Below are 20,591 nucleotides of genomic sequence, written 5' to 3' on the forward strand. Positions count from 1 at the left end.
TGACAACGAGAAACAGCCGGGCAGGGGAGGAGAAACACAAGGACAACAGGTGAACACAATCGGGTAATCAGGGAGGGAAACAGACAGAAAGCAGACAGGCAGGAAACACTTAACACAATAAGACAGGAAACCCAAAGACAAGAAAAACACCAACACAGACAAAACTACAAACGTGACCTAACATGTGAATTGTGACAAAGAGTCAGTGCCAGTGCCTCACCAGCCATGAACCTCTCTGCAGAAGCTTATATATAGACATCTGAGTTTTTTGTGCCCCACCACTTTTGTACATATAGAAACGCCACTGCATACATATAGTATCTTATATCATCTTCCCATTATACACACATGCATTTTCAAACATTTGGACTACCTATGTTGCAAATGTATTATCTTTTCAATTTATACACGGCATCTATTGCACGTCTGTCCGTCCTGGGAGAGGGATCCCTCCTCTGTTGCTCTCCCTGAGGTTTCTCCCATGTTCCCTTTAAACTGTGGGTTTTCTTCGGAAGTTTTTCCTTGTACGATGTGAGGGTCTTAGGACAGAGGGTGTCGTATTGTCATACTGATATGTATGGCTGAATTCCCCCATCCAATCTCTTCACATTGGTCAAAACTTGTTCCTCTGCTGACGAGTCCGAACTGAAATACTCCACCATGTTTCCGTGTGTTGACAAAGTGAACGCATGGATGACGTCACGACCATCACGTGACTACTGAAAATGGCAAACATGGCGGCGGCCAGACGGAATATACAGGTCTTGATAAAAAAGAGCTATAAAATCATTATTTACCGGGGAATATCGCTGATTTCTTCAGGGTATGGTTTAAACATAACGTTTCACTAAATACTGAAGTTTTGATTAATTATCTAATGAGTGGACCATTCCTTTAAGGTTTAGCTGGGGGCTTTGCAGTGGTAAGAGAAGTATTCAGATATTTTACTTAAGTAAAAGTTCTTATACTACACAGTGTCTGATACAAGTATATGTCTTGCATTAGAAACGTTACTTAAGTAAAAGTAAGTGAGTATATCAGCAAAATGTATAGTATTTAAACGTAAAAGTATATGCAAAGAAACATACCAAATATATAAAATTGTTCAAAACAAATAAGTAAATTAACTTAATGCCAGTGTTGGGAAAGTTCACTTTCTACATGAACTAGTTCAGTTCACAGTTCACAAATTTTAAAATGAACTAGTTCAGTTCATAGTTCATAATTCAAAATGTTGAACTAAAGTTCATGGTTTGAAAAATGAACTAATTTATAGTTTATAGTTCTTTTTTCAATACGTTGCTGCGAGCTATTATTTGTCAAAATGATTGCCACAACCCATATAGAACCACAGACATCAATCAGAATACTGGCATTTCCATAACGCTTTGCTGCCGCCTATTCAGTCCACACTAGTAGCAGCTGCAGCTTTAATCTCTACAGTATATTTTCAAAAACATGAGGAAAAACGTGCTGCTTGAATGGTCTTTATTAAGTATAATAATCTAAACATACTTAAAGTACCAAAAGTGAAAGTAGTCATTGTGCAAACATATAACATATAAACATGTGCCGACATAACTCTGTACTAACACAACACGAGGTAGGAACGAGGCTGAGGTATGAAACTAAGGTTGTACCTCAAAGTGCAAAACATTTAAACATGAATTCTCTTTTCAATAAGTCAGTCGCATTCTTTTTTTTCCTGACTTGTTTGCCCAAAGAACAAAAAGTTCTATAACTTGGGTCATAACTTAGGTGCAATATTCAGCCCAAATGAATGAGGTAAAAAAGGTAAAAAAAATAGGTAAAAAAACCCAATAACTTAAAGAGTCAGTCAGAGTCCAAGGCCCATGGACAGTACTGCTATTACTTTCTGTCCAGTGTGAGTGAAAATACTGAGTGAAGATCTGTCACCGCTGGTTACAGTTCAAATAAATAACTAAATCACAAATAATAATTTGTGAAAATAAAAAAAGAGTCCAAAAGTGTGCAGGGGCAAGGACATTGTTACTTTCTGTCCATCCTGAAAATGCCTTATCTGAATGAAGATCCTCTGTGACTGGTCAAAGTGGTCTGGTCACTCCCTGGTGGATCTGCTGTTTCTTGCTTCCTGTAAAAACAAAAACAAGATATGCTCTGACTGTTATTTTTATGCAGCTCACCTCTGCACACCAATATACTCATCTCCATTAGCAATACATTGTACTTCTATAACCCAACAAACAGGTCACAACAATAATATATATACCTTCAAATATTTTTGTTGGCATTCAAGATCAGCTGCTTCTCAAAGTTGTCATCTCCCAGCCGGTTTCTCCTGGGCCTGAATGAGATGAAAAAAGAAGAAGAAGAGAAGGCATTTTAACATCATGATTATTGTGGCAAACATTGTAACAGTAATCTGTATTAAAGGAATTGTGTACTGAGGCAAATGGCAATTACTGAAATAATTAGATTAGGAATATAATCACAGCTCATCCCTACCTGAATATTTGACCACCGATGCTGAAGAGCCTCTCTACCGGAGCGCTTGAGGGCAGTGCTGTGTTGTGTTTTATGAACAGCCTTTTGAGTTTTGGAAACTGCATGTACTCATCAAACCCATCTGTGGTTGGGGCATCCAAATAAGTGTCCACTTCAGATTTTTGAGGAACCTGAGGGTTTCTGTTAAATCTGAAGAATGAAGCTGCAGGATCTTTCTTGTTACTTTCGCCACTGGACTGGGTTTGACCTGAGTCTCTTGCATCCGAGTCATCAGAGTTAGTTTGCAATTCTCTTTTCAGCATCAATCTGTACTGCACATGTTTCTCCTCATCTTGGACCCAGTCAAGCTTGAATCTTGGCACCAGTATAGCGGACAGTATGTGCTCCCTCTTCTCCAGAAGACCTGCCAGCCTTGTGCTCAGTGACTGCAAGATGCTCTTTATGAGGGGACGGCATGTAATGAGACCCTGTGCAGCAGTGGGTTTTGTGCTCTCATCCAACAGGTCATTCATATGAAATTGCAGTTGCACAATGGTTGGAGCCAGGTACCCAAGAAAGATGTTCTTCTCTGCTTGGAGGATGTTTAGTGCAAGTGCCAAAGGCCTCAGCACATCCACAAACTTGTGTATGAAGTTGACTTCATCTGGTGAGAATCGACGAAAGCCAAACTCATCACTCACATCGTGCAGGAGCAGCTTGTCATGTAGGGGAGTGGCATCATTTGCAGAGGTGACCTCATCCACATTCATTTCTGCCTTGGTCGTTAGTGTTGCAATGCGAGACAGTCGCTCCATGGAAAGAAATACAGAGTTCCATCTTGTGTCATTTGGCGCAACAAAGCTAATCCCAAGTTTTTCCTCCACAGTATCAGAAGCCTTTGAACTCCGCTTAACCTTGTTCCACAGAGCAGATGCTTTTGCAAAAACAGCCCTCGACATTGCTTTGTAGCATTTTTCAGTTACCTTTTCTGTATCTTTGGCCACTAGATTCAAGGTGTGAGCCATGCACCTTCTGTGAGGGGGGAGAGAGGGATGATCCAAATCTGACAGAGGCTGAGGCTCCATCTGGTCATCTTCATCTGAGCTCTCACTGGCGGCAGCAAAGGCTGAATCTGGTTCATTGGCATCTTTACTTTCAGTTTCATCCAAGTTGACCACTGTCTCTGGCTCTTCGGCATCAATAGCCATGTCCATCCCAAAACAGTTGAATGCCTTGACAACATTTGAAGCGTTGTCTGTTACTGTACACACAACCTTGTTGTGGATCTTGAATTCTTTGTTCACATCTGACAATACTTTTGCCAATACATCGTGTGTATGTGCTCCTTTAATCCGCCGGCATGCCAGTACTGCAGAGTGTCTCTCAGAAACATCACTTTTGTTTAGCCAGTGTATAGTGATGCCTATAAAGGACTTATTCACAGCTGTCCAGCAATCTGCTGTTGTGCACACAGCATCGACGTCAGAGAGTACAGATTTAAGTTCACATATGTTTTCTTGAAATTGCTTGTTTAGCAGTGTCTGTATTCTTTTTCTTGATGGCACCTTTTTGATGGCTGCAACCCTTTAATTAGGTTTATGAAAGCTGGCCTTTCCACTTTACTCAAAGGCTGCAGGTCTCCAGTGATGTACTGCAAAACCAGGTTGTCTAGCTGCGGCTGGGAGACAGTGACAAAAGGGCCGCTCCTGTACAATGTTAATGGGATTTGGGTGGTAGAGGATCTGTTTTGGCTCTCTTTTTTATTCGCCACTCGCACATACCTTGAAAGGCTAGTCGTGTGCTTGTTCTCAATGTGCCGTTTAAGGTTTGCTGTCGACGTCGTCGATGTACGGACTTGCTTTTTCAAACCGGGCGGACACAGTTTACAGACAAACGTTAGATTTCTGCCGTCTGAGTCAGTACTGACGTTAACATAAAAGTATTTTAAATGTTCATACGCCGACGCCGTATAGTCTGACTCTGAGCGAGTGCTGCTGCAGCTGCTCTCGGCTTCGTCCATACTAATTCATGCAATGCTCGCCGGTTCCGCGGTTCCACATTGTTTGTTGTGAGGAGTCTGATGACGTATATTTTAGTGCGACAGCCAGGGGTGACACGCGCGTACGCGTCACAGGCAGCTTGCTGTTGCCAGATTGGGTGGTTTTCCGCATTATTTTGAAGCCTGTTTACGGTGTGTTTTAACTGGGTTTTCGGCTGAAAGGCATATGAAATCTGGCACACTTTTGAACGCCGTTATAATACAGTGCTGAGAATGAACGCACTTTTGAACGCCGTTATACAGTGCTGAGAATGAACGCGTTCTCAATTACGTTCATCTAGCGGAAATACAGTACGTTCAGTTCACGTTCGCCCAAAATATGAACGCGTTCAGGTACATCACTGCTTAATGCTTATGTAACCCCAGTGTAATGTCCTCTCAGCAACAGACCACTCAGAGCTGGTGATTACTTCAGTTTATTCCATACATAGGATACCTGCATTGCAATGGACACATACAATGAACACGTGAGCTGCGTTTCTCAACAGATCCTCACGCGGTATCTAAATCTCCTTTACAATCCAATAATCAACAACACAACAATGATCGTATAGTGGTAACAATGTGAAACATTAAACATAAACAAACTGGTGTACAAAACTCACATACCTGCATTGCAATTAGTGCTGCGTACCTGGACTCACATTCAGGTTCAGGTCCGGACTCAAGTCCAGAGGTTCAGGTTCAGGTCCGGACTTATAAGTCCGGACCTGAACCCATGTCTTGTGTCAAGTTGTGTGAGTAACTAAAGTGAACTTATTGTGAGCTAATTATCAATTTAAAATTAACAATAATCAACTCAAATTCAAACTCATCAGGTTTATTGTGCTCCCATCTAACTTGTGTCCACATTTCTCTACAAAGTACAAATGTAGAAAAAACACTTTTTGCCACTTAGTCTACAAATGACTTATGACAGCAACTACAGTGAACTACTACAAAGTTCAAACATTTATTTCATTTACCAAACTAAAGTAACCAAACAGTCCCTGAGCTGACTGAGCCTAAATCCCTAAAATGTTGCTGAAAGGTAGAGTGTAGAGTAGACTATACGCATTACACTGTTACACACCTACTATACAGTATAGGCTAAACTGTAGTGACTGTACAGTCAGAGTGTACTGTCTGTACATTTTCTACAACTCTACATGTGTACATTATACAGTACATACTACATACATAGTGATGTACATACATACTGTTAGAAATTAAAATCAATGTTGATATGGCGTAATTTTGAATTAAATACACTATTTAATTTAAATCAGTTTTATTCTGAATAAAACGGAAGTTCACACTATTAACTTAACTAATACTTTTATTCTGAAAATTCTTCACTTCCGGTTAGCATTAGCATGTGGCGAAAGGCTACGTTTTCAAACCGTGAATCGAAGGTGAAATGACATGTGATGTTGTACACTGAGCACACTGGGATTAGCACTCATTTATTGACGCTGAATAACGTTTATCAGGGAATGTTTAAATAACAACAGACACCAGAATATACGTAAGTGCTAGTTTTTTTGCGAGTCCAAGTACCGGTTCCCGACGTTCCGGTTTTAACCGGACTTGAACCGAAACTTTTTACAAGTCCAGTACCGGTTCGGCTTGCCGGTACGCAGCACTAATTGCAATGGACACATACAATGAACACGTGAGCTGCGTTCTGTTGGAGAGATAGCACCACGCTCACGTTAGCCTATTAGCTCAAATTAGCTATTGACGAACACATTAATAAATCATATAACACAAATAGCGAATCACACAAAAACATGTTGCTGTGAGCATTAAACGACTAACATTAAACTAAACAAACACAACAGAACGTTATTGTCTTAATAAAATAATAACATACATTTTGTCCACAGACATAATACAATAGCACCTTACTCTCAACAGATCCTCACGCGGTATGAGAACCTCCCACAATCCATTGCGGTAACAAAGCTACAGCAATGCAGGCACACGTTTGTAACACCAGATGGCGTAAATCTCCAATTTAACCTGGATTTTACACCAACCTTTATAACTCTGTTACACTCATGCCAAATACTTACTAATCTCTAAACTGGGTAGCTGATTAACAGATTTAGCTGTTCTCACTCATTTATAACTTCATCCGACTGCTTTGGCCATGCTTCAGTATTATTGCTTCAGCTTCTTTTTTAATGAAATATATTTCTATACTCCTCCCCACTCAGTCAGCCAGAATTCTGCTCCCCTCACTGCCCTAAATGTTGGGATTCCCTTCACACTAGATTACACAGGCCTGCTCAATCACTTCATCAGGCAATAATGTGTTCCACCTGTGTGTGGTTATATCTGCTGAGCAGGACCCTCCCTCATCCTCAACAACTTCATTTAAAAAGTGCAAAAACCAGGGACCTTCACTAGTCTCCCAACTCTTGCCATGGGTTGTTTAGCTGGATTGGGGTTTGTAGTTTTGTTTTTAATGTATATATTTTAAATTAAGGTTTATTTTTCTTTATACATTTAAAACATATTAAATATTTTTCAGGTGGTTCATTCTCCTTGTAGCAGTTGTTAACATTGAGGCACAAAATAAGCCCCCAATAAGTACGTTTTTGTCATTTTGTGATATTTTTCAACACACTTGTGTGCTGCTATCTAATATAAATGTGTAATCCCAGAGATAAACTCTAAATGCCTTGGAAACTTGCTGCGTGTGGATGTCAGTCGACTTGGAGGAAGTTTTCTTGAAGTGTCCGCTGTCATAAGTAAGCTGACATTTCAAGTATATAGCTTTCTCTTAACTTAATCTAACTTTTTTAATTCGAGCCTTTCTTGTTTGTTTCCTCATAACTCTTCAATAATCCTCACGCCAAATGTATCTTCTCAGTGTGGCTTCACCATCAAGAAAGACCACCAGGGAAACGCTGTGATTTATGCCTCTATCCAAAACTGTTTTGCTCGAAATGTGGTAAAAACGACTGAATGCTAGTTTGTGACGCAGCACCAAATGTTTCTTTTGACGTGGCAATCCATTTTGAGACTTGTTTCCATGTGTTTTTAGGACGATAAAGCATTCACAACAAAACTAGGTCTGCGGCTACAATCTGACAATGTGGTAGACAAGTTTTACCTGGTGGAAGAAACTTGCTACTACTCTCCCTGGGCCTCCCGGGAAATTATCTGTAAACCCAACTACATGGAGGCAAGTGAACGCAGCATGGCATGTTCCCGTCTAGATGATTAGTGGCCTGATGCCTCGTACGAGTGTCAAGGCCGGTACATTTCATGTCACTGCAGAGATTGATTATCACTTATGGAGTGGCCTCATTTCTAGGTGTCTGTGAAAAAAGCAGCTCCAAATGATTATAACCTGCCTGCATACCCCTACTCGGATCCCCGAAAAGCTGCTGAGGTAAGATTGGCTAATTTTGCCTTTTTTTTTTTATTATTCTAGAAACATCTTGTATGTAATGTCTTGATATTTGCCTCACAGCAGCCCATGGACGCAGGCTTCAGAATCGCCACAGTGGTGTTCCTCACTCCTGAGGAGAGGGTCATGCAGGTGGACGAAGCCCAGAGAAATGGTTATGGGATCTCAAGCACTCCTACCAGGCTGGTTCTGCGAAGCCCAAATCCTTCACGTGAAACATACACCAAGGATGTAAGTGGACTGCAGTTCACTGAGATTCAAACAACTCTCACTTGATATCTTTCCCCTCAGGCAGACATGTTGAATCACTTGCAGCCCATTAGGTACTTGCTTACACTTACAGCTATAGATACAATAATGTAATCCGATGGATTACTTTGTCTGGAATCTAGTTGGCACTCTTAAATCAGTGAGTTCTTATTTATAACCCCCCATATTTTTAGGAGGGAAATTATTATGTTACCACGGTACGCATTTACATCCACATGTTGTGTAATCTCCCCCCACAGGTAGCAGGTGTGCCGATGACTGTGCTCAGCACCTCGATTATATTTGAGAAGACGAAGCTGGCGACTCAACTTTATGCAGGAGCCGCTTGTCCTCAAGCTCAGGGTAATGTAAAGAGACTCACTGTCATGTCTTCTAGTGTTTTTCACTGGGAATTTGGGACACTTTTTACTGTCGGGAATTAAAAAAGAACATCTGCCAGTATTATTTCTAATTCCAGCATTTTTTAAATATCAAACTTTTCTAAAAATGGAGCCAAAATTATCTTCCCCACCAGAATTTGTATCCAGGAAGAAATGCTTTATTTAATTTTTAATTACACTTTAAGGATGTGTTACTGTATGTCGCTGTAAAGCTGCTACATTCATAATTTGAATTCTCCTTTTTCAGATTGTTTAAATAAAATACAACTGATTAACCATTTGTTCAGTCAAAATGTTTTGAGAATTTCACTATTTTTGAAATGTTGGTCCTTTTCCTTTAATCTTTCCATGTTAGACCTTTTCTTTAAATTCTGTATTTATTAGCTTTTTTGGTGTACAGGTGGGGTTTTCTTTACTGAAACCTCAATCCGCTGGTTCCTACCGAGGCGCATTGACCCTCTGATTTGCCCGAAACACTTCAGACTGTTGGAGGCGAACATGGGCGTCGATGGGAGGAAGCTCGAAGCTACAGAGATGTCGGCCAGAAACTATTCCCTGACTCTTGATGACCTTTACGTCATTGTTGAAATTCCTATTGGGGCTGCTGGTTGCCACATCAAGGTTAGATAAAACAATTTAGTCCATAAATTGACTAGGTCGTTTTAGTCATGCAGCTATGCAAAAAAAAAAAAATCTGAAATACTAGCAAAGGGCAAAATGTAGATGTTTATATTTATTGGATCTAAAGAATTTCTCAACGGTGGAGAAATCGGCGTAGTTAAATGGTACATTAAAGTCATTTTAGACTTTAGAGACACAGTTTAACAAGCAATCAAACTTTGTTGTTTCATGGAAAATAAAACTACTGAAATCCTGTTGGTATGTACAAAACAAATGTAAACGGATCGTTTGAGTATGTTTGTCTGTTGTAACATCTAGTGCTTCATTGCCAGACAAATTTCCCTTTTTCTTTTAATCTGTAGATGATGATGTTATTCAGGAAAGGCCTTACTCAGGATGTTTGTTTATGCAGAGTCATGCCCTGGATGGTCAGTACTTCACTTCTTATATGATTGAGCTGATGCTTGAGTTGCTCTGGACTGAAGACGACACTAATGAGGACACGAGATACAAAGTCTTCCTCCCTGTCGAGACCCCCCTGCAGCTTCAACCTCCACAAGTCATTGACGGTGAGTCATATTATCTTGGTACTCATGCTACTTTCTTTACATAAATTGCAACCTGCCTTAATTTCTTCATTTTTGACCTACAGCCACTGTTCCCAAGGAGATGACTTTTAAGGCGTTGATTTGGCTGGTGGGCTTTGATGTAATGCTAAAGAACATCAGCTCCCCCTCTGAGGTTTTGTCCTTGGCCGACTGCTTTGCCAGAGGCTTTAAAGTCTTTGACCAAATGTCCCCTAACGGCTGCTCCAAGGTCTATACTGTTGAAGTGCCCTTCACGGACCGTGTCGTAGGACAAATGGTGAGCCTTACACTCAAATGAAATGCATTTTTTATTTTATTTTGTCAGCTAATAACTATCTGTTTCCCCCAACAGAAAGAAATGGGGGTTACAATTTACACTCTTCATCTGACCTTTGGCTTCCTGGTCCTGCCAAAGCATGCTCCATTTACTGCCACTGCTTATCTGATAGCTAAACTGGAAGACATAGGTCTGTACCCATGGATAAGAGGAATTTATAACAAAACGAGCACAGTTGTTTCAAAGTATTTTCCTCTCTTTGTAGCTCCTCCCTCTGCAGCTCCTCCCTCTGCAGCTCCTCCCTCTGTAGCTCCTCCCTCTATCTCAGGTAGCTGTGGTGATAAGAATTTCTATGTCATCGTGGAAGATGGGACCAAAGGATTCAACTTTCAGACCATAATGGGAAAACGAATGCTGACCGGGAGCCTGGCTCAGCAGTACGGCATCATGGGCAACGACACACATTTCAGTTTGATTGTACCATTTTCTGCAGCTGATGCTACGGTCGAGGTATGACTCTTAACCACAGTTTTAAATGTGCAGGGATTTGTCAAGATTATAGTCCTCTTTAAATCATAATGTATTGTTTCTGAAAACTTCTCAGGCTGTTGAGCTGTCATCCATCAAGAGCAGACTGGATGTGACTCTGAGATATCCGAAGACCAACAAAACTATTCAAGTCTTCTCCTTGGCTTGCAACTTCGTCACAAAGCTGATTGGTTTGTTAAAGAGAATACGTTTTCTTATGTAGGCTTGAATCTCCAATGCATACACATGTCTGATCGTCTTTTTCAGAGTGTTTCCCTAATGGGACCATCACGGCTATAGCTATAACCCTGGAGTCTGTTCCCAGTCTGAACCCCCGACGGCTCACCCTCAGAAACCCAGCCTGTGGCCCCACATACAGCAACGACCAGTACGCATATTTTGTCTTCACTGCAAACTCCTGTGGGACGACCAGAAAGGTAAAGCATGCTGCTGAACGGCTTGCTGATCGCGGTAGGTTTAAAACTGAGAAATTACTTCTTTCCATTTTTGTCTTTTCTTAGTTTTTGCCCAATATGATGCTGTATGAGAATGAAATCTCCATCACAGATGAACTTGAATTGAGAAAGCTGTCACAGTCTAAGGAACCGGAGTATGAGTGAGTATCTCGAGACTTGGAATCACCAAGCTGAAGGTTGGATGATTAATCTATTATCAAAGCTGTTGCTTGGAAGATTAATTAATCTTCCGGTTTTCTAAATGTCAGCTTTTTAATGCTTTCTGTTTGTCTTAACATGATAAACTTCAGGTCATGGGGTTTTAGACTTTTGGTCAGAAAAGAAAAATTCTCAGCTCGGACATTATTAAAAAAAAATCTGGGTTTTGCAGCTGTAAACATTCATGTTCACCATTATGTAAACTGACAGTCTGATGCCAAATTTAAAAACAAATACAGATAATTTATAGGCTAACCATGTGACAAAACTTAGAACTTTAAAGACTCTTAAATGGTATTTTCCTTATCAGAAGTCAACTGGTACGCCATAAATACTTCCATGGTGCAATCCCAGATGTTAACGGTGCCAAATGGTAACGATTGAAAAGTTCTAAGTGTTCCCACTTAAGAGTTTTCTTCTTTCAGGCTTAAGGTGTTCTGTTACTATGACATCAACACAAACCAGGCTATTGGCTTCAACACCCGACCTCGCAGGAGTGAACCGTACGCTGACGATGCACGAGGCGAGATGCAGGTTGAAATGAGAGTTGCTTTGGGTAAAGAAAGTTATTTATGCCTTGTGTGGTTTGTTTTTGTCTTGCATGCTTGCTAAGGATTAGATAAACATTTTTAAGCATTTGGAAACCCTCCCAAAGCTAGAAAATGGGGGAAATAAGAGTTATTTCTATCATGTCAACACGTTGAAAAAGTGTAATGCAAAGAGACACTTTCTATCAAAATGCAGGATTTTGGGTAACTTGGAAACAGTTCATATGAACGTAGTGGCTTTAAGTAATTGGAATGTTTGTTTTCATAAAGTTAAACCAATGAACTGAGTTGGCACCTGGGATGTTGACTACGTCCAAGTTAAACTCTTTTGCATTATGCACCTTAATGTGCTGTGTTCAGGATATTTCTATTCCTGTCTGAATGCTTAATAATTCGGGCCAACATGTTCTGCTTCACTTCAGACGACTCCTACAGTGCGTTTCACCGCGTAGAGGACGATCCCATCACAAAGTACCTACAACAGCCGCTGTATTTCGAGGTGGAACTGATGGGATCTTACAACCCTAAAGTATCTCTTGAGCTGGCGCACTGCTGGGCGACGCTGGAGGAGGACAAGATGTCCCTCCCTCAATGGGACCTCATTGTTAATGGGTAACTTGTATATGTATATATATATTTTCCTTGTCCCAATGAACTGTTTGTCAAACTGTACAAAAGGGATGGTTTAAAAATCATAGGGTGCTAATTTTGTAGACTTTAGGACATCTTTACCCAAATACATTTTATCTTTTTTCTCCATCAGTTGTGCAAACTCAAGGGACCCGCACCCAGTGATCTTCCACTCTGTTTTGCCTAAGGGCAGAGTTCATTATCCTTCCAACGTCAAGCGGTTTGAGGTCCTGATGTTTGTCTTTGCTGAAGAAAAGGATAACTTGAACCGCCAGGTACTATCAGTCATAAGAATAAATAGTCTTGTTTTTTCTTTTTTGATGTTCAGATTTTGGAAAACAAAAGTATGCAGTCTATAACAAACCCTTAAATCTGTTCATATCTTGCAGGTCTTTGTCCACTGTGAGGTGGTCATCTGTGATGTTAGAAATACAGTGGATGCAGCTTGCAGTGTTCAGACCAGGACAACACGATGAAGGGTATGCTCTCATACATGCTGATTTCATTATCCAGTAATGTACGATAAGGTTTACACGTGTTGGCTCAAATTATAAAATGGGACAATGGCTTTCGAATAAAGATATATTTATATTTTGTTTTTTTCTCTCCCACAGGTCAAAAACTTGCCGTTTCAGATTACCCTGGTTTCAAACACGTAACTTCAGGACCAATCATTATAATGAGCCCCTAAACAAAGTCCTAATAAAATATTTTAAAAATAATTCACACTTGTAGTATTTTCTTTGGAATATTGGAGGTTTTTTTTCATCTATAGTTGTGTTTTCTGTGGTTATGGGCAGTGCTTGAATTGGAATAAAAAAGGTGCCAGTACTCTAAATCAGCAACTGTTTCAAGTCAATTTATTTATACAGCCCAAAAACAAGTATTTGGCTCAAAGTCATAGTATATCCTATAATGCTGGTGGGTTTTTCTCTTTACTGTATATTTTACAAAGACTCACTACTTAAACAAAATGACTCCCACTGTAAACGGATTTACTTTTTCTTTATGGATATAAAAGAAAGTAAAGCCTGACTCCTACTCGCGGCTGGTTAAATGACTCCTCGTCCCTGAGTACACTCACCATCTTTCAGCAGGAAAGGAGAGAGGGAATCCTTGTCGGGCGACAACCGCTGTCTTTTCGCACTATTATTAAGCCACGCTAACATTTTCGAAATGCTAACGTTATGTGATGTATTTTCTGCTCTAGTCTATCGCTGCGGTGCGTCATAGATGGGTCATGAGATGCGGCCGGCCGCCGGCTGGGCATATTTGTTATCATGACGTGCCGCCGCCGGCTGAGTACCGGCATTTTACTGAGCACCGGCACCTTGCCGGTAGCCTACTCAGTAAGAAGTGCCGGTACCACATGGGTAAAAATCAGAAGTGCCGGTACTGCGTACCAGTGAGTACTGGCCCAATTCAAGCACTGGTTATGGGGAGGTCCAAACTGATTCTCCGTTCCAAATCACATATATTTAAATGTAGTATACTGTACAGCAACTGCCTGTGTACTGTTTCATGCAATAGGCATACAATACAGACATACTGCTTCATCATAACATCGCACCTTGAACTTTAGTCTCCTGAGCCTTGAAAAATACCTTTCCAAAAGTGTGCCATATTTTACTATTGTTAAAACTCAAAATGCCTAATTTATGCATTTGTTGGAGACTGCCTGGATTGAGCATTTAAAAATATATAATTTCATTTTTATTTTGATACTGAAAGACACTAAATTGAAACCTGTGAATACTGAACAGGTAAAAGGACAGCAGATGAGAACTGATTAAAATATGCATATTCAATTGTTTAGTGGGAATGCTGATACAGCATTCCAACTGTTATTCGACGCACAAAATACTTTATTGCGCTTCTTCTCCCACATTCCACATCGCAGATACTCCGTTCAGCTCGGTTGGGAATCAAAGGCTATTACTTTTCTGATTCATATCGTTCATAATTCCAGAGATACATCCCATAATTCATCAACATTTTTACATTGAAGACAATGGAGAAACTCTTCATGCGACTTCAACTGCTAACTTTTCCTTCATACTTTCACTCAAACCTCATTCCAACTTTAAAATGTTACACATCTTTCTGACATTATTCATGTCAAACAACTTTTAAATCTGATTCATACTTTTAGAAATATTAAATATTGTTCATTACATTACATTGCATTTAGCTGACGCTTGTATCCAAAGCGACTTACAATAAGTGCGTTCGACCAACAAGATACAAACTTGAAGAAAACGGAATCATAAAAGTACATCAGGTTTCATAGAGCAAAAACATTTCAAGTGCTACTCAACTAGCTTTAGATAAGCCAGTCCTTTATTAGTATATAAGTGCTCTGTTAGCAATTCTTTGTCAGTAATTCTATCGCTCGAAGTGGAGTCGAAAGAGATGAGTTTTCAGTCTGCGCCGGAAGGTGTGTAAGCTTTCTGCTGTCCTGATTTCAATGGGGAGCTCATTCCACCATTTTGGAGCCAGGATAGCAAACCGACGTGTTTTTGCTGATGGGAACTTGGGTGGTCCTCGCAGTGCTGGTGCAGCGAGCCGTTTGGCTGATGCAGAGCAGAGTGCACGTGCTGGGGTGTACAGTTTAATCATGTCCTGGATGTAGGAAGGGCCAGATCCATTTGCAGCATGGTACTCAAGTACCAGTGTCTTGAAGTGGATTGTAGCAGTTACTGGAAGCCAGTGAAGTGGGCGGAGGAGCGGCGTGGTGTGGGAAAATGTTGGAAGGTTGAAGACCAGACGAGCCGATGCATTCTGGATGAGCTGCAGAGGTCGGATGGCACATGCAGGTAGACCAGCCAGGAGGGAGTTGCAGTAGTCTAGGCGTGAGATGACGAGAGCCTGGACCAGAACCTGCGTCACTTTCTGGGTCAGGAGGGGACGTATCCTCCTGATGTTGTAAAGCGTATATCTGCAGCAACGGGTTGTAGCAGCGATGTTTGCGATGAAGGACAGTTTGTTATCTAGGGTCACACCCAGATTCCTTGCAGTCTGAGTCGGGGAAACAATAGAGGTGCCGATGTTGATTGTTACAGATGTAGCACTGCCGATCAGACTCAAATGGGTGTGTCCCAGTCAAAAGCCCAGTGGATGCCAGTGGCTGGGGTTGTTGCCAAATTGTTAGAGGGCGTTGCCCAATTTCCCCATTTGCTCAATTACAGGATTTAACCATGAGATGGCGCTTCATTCACAAAATACACAAAGACAGCTGGGTGTTGTAGAACTTAGTCTGTTTGCAGCTCTGCAGTTGTGTTTGCTGAATATTGTAGCATTTAATCACTTATTTGTTACTGTATGGTTTTCACAAGCTACTATAATGAAAAAACATCAATATTTTAGATCAAATAAAGTATATAGTTTGCTTTATGCAGTATATTTCTTGAAATATTGTTGGGGTGTTTTTACACAGTACAGTAGATTGAAGTAAATCAACTTATACATTAAGATAAGATAAGATGGACCTTTATTAATCGCGTGGCGAAATTCAGTAGTTCAAACAGCAACAGGGTGAGAGTGAAAAACAGGACAGCACAGATTCACACAGATTAATAAAATCAAAAATAAGATGAGCGATAAAAATAATAATAATGAGAAACTATGAAATAAGAAATGAATACAATTAAAATGTAATTATCATATCATATATTATAATGTATTGTATTATATAAGTAATATCATACATTAACCCCATTATAGAAGATGCCACATTGAATGGATGAACACATGTATGCATCAATAATTACAACAGAGTATTTCTAAATACAAGTTGTAAAAATACTTATGTATTTAATATTAACCCTTTGGAGTCGACCGTCACGCCGGCGTGATCAGATCACATGGCCTGTTCAAGCTGGTGCCGCATAAAAACAACAGTCCGGACAACATTGCCCTGTGTTTCGGTCGAAAGTACTGGCTTGAAACTATATCCAAGTCTTTGTTTCATACAAAACGACCCAGTAAACACGGAGATACGATGATATAAAATTAATACATTTCAAAAGTATGAAAAATGGAAGCACATATTTGAATATCTTCGCCGTATTTGATCATTTTACGAAACGGAAAATACTGGAAACTGTAGATCCTGCTCAACAGGATGTATATGTGTGTTTCTGTCGAAAGTACTGGCTTGAAACTATATCCCAGTCTTTGTTTCATGCAAAAAGACCCAGTAAACACGGAGATACGATGATATAAAGTTAATACATTTCAAAAGTATGAAAAATGGAGGCACATATTTGAATATCTTCGCCGAATTTGATCATTTTACGAAACGGAAAATACTGGAAACTGTAGATCCTGCTCAACAGGATGTATATGTGTATTTCTGTCGAAAGTACTGGCTTGAAACTATATGCCAGTCTTTGTTTCATGCAAAAAGACCCAATAAACACGGACATACGATGATATAAAGTTAATATAGATATATTTCAGAAGTATGAATAATGGAAGCACATATTTTATTATCTTCGCCGTATTTTATCATTTTACGAAATGGAAAATACTGGAAACTGTAGATTCTGGTCAACAGGATGTATTTACCAGGGAGGGGGTGAGGTAATCAGGTAAACGGAGTGATACGAAACGAGACGAAGAGGGACGGTGGGAACCGAAGAGAGACGGCGGGAAATGGAAAGAGACGAAGATATACGAAGACAGGCGGCGGGAGACTGCGATTGAAGTAAAGTGACAGACAAACATTGAGAATTTAGATATAGTTAGATAGATTTAGAGTTTTGAAGATTCAACTATGATGAAGAGAACTCTGAACGTGAGTCAAGCTTTAAGCTTGTTTTTTGACATGGAGGAGGAGGAATCTGTGATGTTGCCCTCTGTGTCGTAGTTGACAGAAACCGCTTTGAAGCGTGGCACAGATAAAGACAGAAAAAACTGATTTTTTTCCATAATGTGTATATATATATATTTGTATTATATTTATAATAACACTTTTGCCTTAACAGAATGAAATCCCATGCTACCTCAATCAAACTTTCACATTATCATATATCCCATGTATATATTTCCAGCTTTTAAATGGTTTCGTTGTGTATGTTTGTGTTACCTATATGAAAAATAATATCATTTTCAAAATCTGTTTTTATGTTTTTTGTTGTGATTTTGGGTCCAAAATGTTAAATTCTATAGTAGAACATCACTGCTCTAAACAAAGTCAAAAATCCTACATCCATACGAAATAAATATAATTAATTATGATGAATACGTTAAGTCTTGTTCATTGTTTTTCACTTTTATTAAATGTTTGATATTTCCGGTTGAAATGGTGGACTATCGGACATTCAAAATGCAGCATATGTTCACTCTTACACACATATATTCTCCTTTTACATACATACATTTTCACTCTTACACACATATATTCTCCTTTTACATACATACATTTTCACTCTCACACATTCATATATTGTCACTCACACATTCATGCATTTTGTTCTCATATTTATATAATGTAATGCTCATATTTATACATTTTGCTCTCATGCGAAATCTACTAAAACAAAGTATGTCATGGTGGTCAGCTGTTAAACACAAAAGTGTATCTTAAGGGCTGTAAATATAATAAGCCTGCTGTCAATTTTAGACACAGGCTTATTATATTTACAGCTCTTAATAACATTCATTTTCTGGACTCAATGTGTGTCTTGGCCGTTTTCTTTGTTCCAAGCAAACGAGTGCTTTTTGTTTTGAAATCACTTCCGCGAGTTTCGCGGGCCCCCCCCCCCCCCCCCTCGCTCCACTGACCATTAGACCATTTAGTAAGGTAAAAAGCAAAAGGGCAAAAACGCCTCTCAGACGCTCTTCCGTTTACCTTTTTAATAAAGAAAAACAAATGGTCCGTATATACACGGACTCATATAGAAGGGGGATCAGAGGGTGTGTGCCAATTACAGAGGCATCACACTACTCAGCCTCCCCGGGAAAGTGTACTCAAGGTACTCGAAAGGAGGGTCAGGCCGATTGTCGAACCTCAGATTGAGGAGGAACAATGCGGATTCCGCCCTGGTCGTGGAACGACGGATCAGCTGTTTACTCTCGCAAGGATCCTGGAGGGGGCCTGGGAGTACGCGTATCCGGTCTACATGTGTTTTGTAGACTTGGAGAAGGCGTATGACCGAGTTCCCATGGAGTTACTGTGGGAGGTGCTGCGGGAGTATGGGGTGAGGGGGTCTCTACTCAGGGCCATCCAATCTCTGTACTCCCAAAGCGAGAGCTGTGTCCGGGTCCTCGGCAGTAAGTCGGACCCATTTCCGGTGAGGGTTGGCCTCCGCCAGGGCTGCGCTTTGTCACCAATCCTGTTTGTAATATACATGGATCGGATTTCGAGGCGTAGTCGTGGGGGAGGGGGTCTGCAGTTCGGTGGACTAAGGATTGCACCACTGCTTTTTGCAGATGATGTGGTTCTAATGGCTTCATCGGTCTGCGACCTTCAGCACTCACTGGATCGGTTCGCAACCGAGTGTGAAGCGGCTGGGATGAGGATCAGCACCTCCAAATCTGAGGCCATGGTTCTCAGCAGGAAACCGATGGACTGTCCACTCCAAGTAGGGAATGAGTCCTTACCCCAAGGGAAGGAGTTCAAGTATCTCGGGGTCTTGTTCTCGAGTGAGGGAACAATGGAGCGTGAGATGGGCCGGAGAATCGGAGCAGCGGGAGCGGTACTGCAGTCGCTTTACCGCACCGTTGTGACGAAAAGGGAGCTGAGCCAGAAGGCAAAGCTCTCTGTCTACGGGCCATTTTCGTTCCTACCCTCACCTATGGTCATGTAGGATGGGTCATGACCGAAAGAACGAGATCGCGGATACAAGCGGCCGAGATGGGTTTTCTCCGCAGGGTGGCTGGTGTCTCCCTTAGGGATAAGGTGAGAAGTTCGGTCATCAGGGAGGGACTCGGAGTTGAGCCGCTCCTCCTTCGCGTCTAAAGGAGCCAGTTGAGGTGGTTCGGGCACCTAGTTAGGATGCCACCTGGGCACCTCCCTGGGGAGGTGTTCCAGGCACGTCCAGCTGGGAAGAGACCAAGGGGTAGACCTAGGACCAGGTGGAGGGATTATATCTCTTCGCTGGCCTGGGAGCGCCTTGGGATCCCCCAATCAGAGCTGGTTGATGTTGCCAGGGAAAAGAAAGTTTGGGGCTCTCTGCTGGAACTGCTACCCCCGCGACCCGACCACGGATAAGCGGGAGAAGATGAATGGATTAAATATAGGGTGAATTGCCCTAATGTGGGACATTTTTGCATTTCAGACTTCGGGAATATATTGCAATATGAAGCCGATACAATAAATCAAAATCCAGTACCATTCTGAAATCCCCAGTAATATTAGACACTAATAATATAGTAAACTATTAATACTGTACATATTATTGTTTGCCCGTGGGATTAGGATGATCGGTAGTGAGAGCCGCTGCATTTTCCTCCGGTCGGATGTGATATAAAAACAAAGCGATTATTTTTGTTGTTGTAAACTCACGTGGATTAAATTTAGTGCATTCATTTCAACTCGCGAACATATGATACATTAAATGATCGTGAGGATGATGATTGAAAATAGTTTGTTTGAGCCTGCATGGATGCATTTCCTGATCTAAAAACATAGCGATGGTTTTGTATTTACGCCAACGTGAATTAAACATTATTTTGTTAAATAAAAACATGGTGATGTTTAGTAAATGATTACATGTCTCTTATTTAGCACAGAATATGATCCTATCCGTGACATATGGATCTTAACAAATATCCGCTATATCAGATACCTGTAGATCAGCTGTTTATTTCACATGAGTTCCAGTGTGGCAGCTTTTCACGGCTCCCCCTGGCGGATCCATGATCCATTGCAGCTGGTTTCATTATAATTAAATGTATTTATCAAGGGGGCGTTTCAAGTCCTGCGGGGGGGTTTTCCTTTTCAGCAGGGGCCCACCCTGTGCCGATCACGGACCCGCACGGGTAGGCGTCTGAAACGAAGCGCTACATCTGTATATAGCAAGACCAGAGATTGTCCTGAACATTTTGATATTTAACACATGGGGTGCCATGTTAGAAGAAATACATTTAAAAGGTGATTTAAGAAAACATCTAAAAATCGAGAAAATACCCTTAGACTCCAGA

The 20,591-nt window shown here is 40.8% G+C and overlaps 1 pseudogene; it reads left to right on the forward strand.

Annotated features, from left to right (window-relative positions):
• Window positions 1-3,826: 3,826 nt before the first annotated feature.
• On the forward strand, window positions 3,827-13,146 carry LOC117439652 (uncharacterized; annotated as a pseudogene).
• Window positions 13,147-20,591: the final 7,445 nt, after the last annotated feature.

Source organism: Pseudochaenichthys georgianus, chromosome 24 (genome assembly GCF_902827115.2).
Source record: "Pseudochaenichthys georgianus chromosome 24, fPseGeo1.2, whole genome shotgun sequence".
Lineage (NCBI taxonomy): Eukaryota > Metazoa > Chordata > Actinopteri > Perciformes > Channichthyidae > Pseudochaenichthys > Pseudochaenichthys georgianus.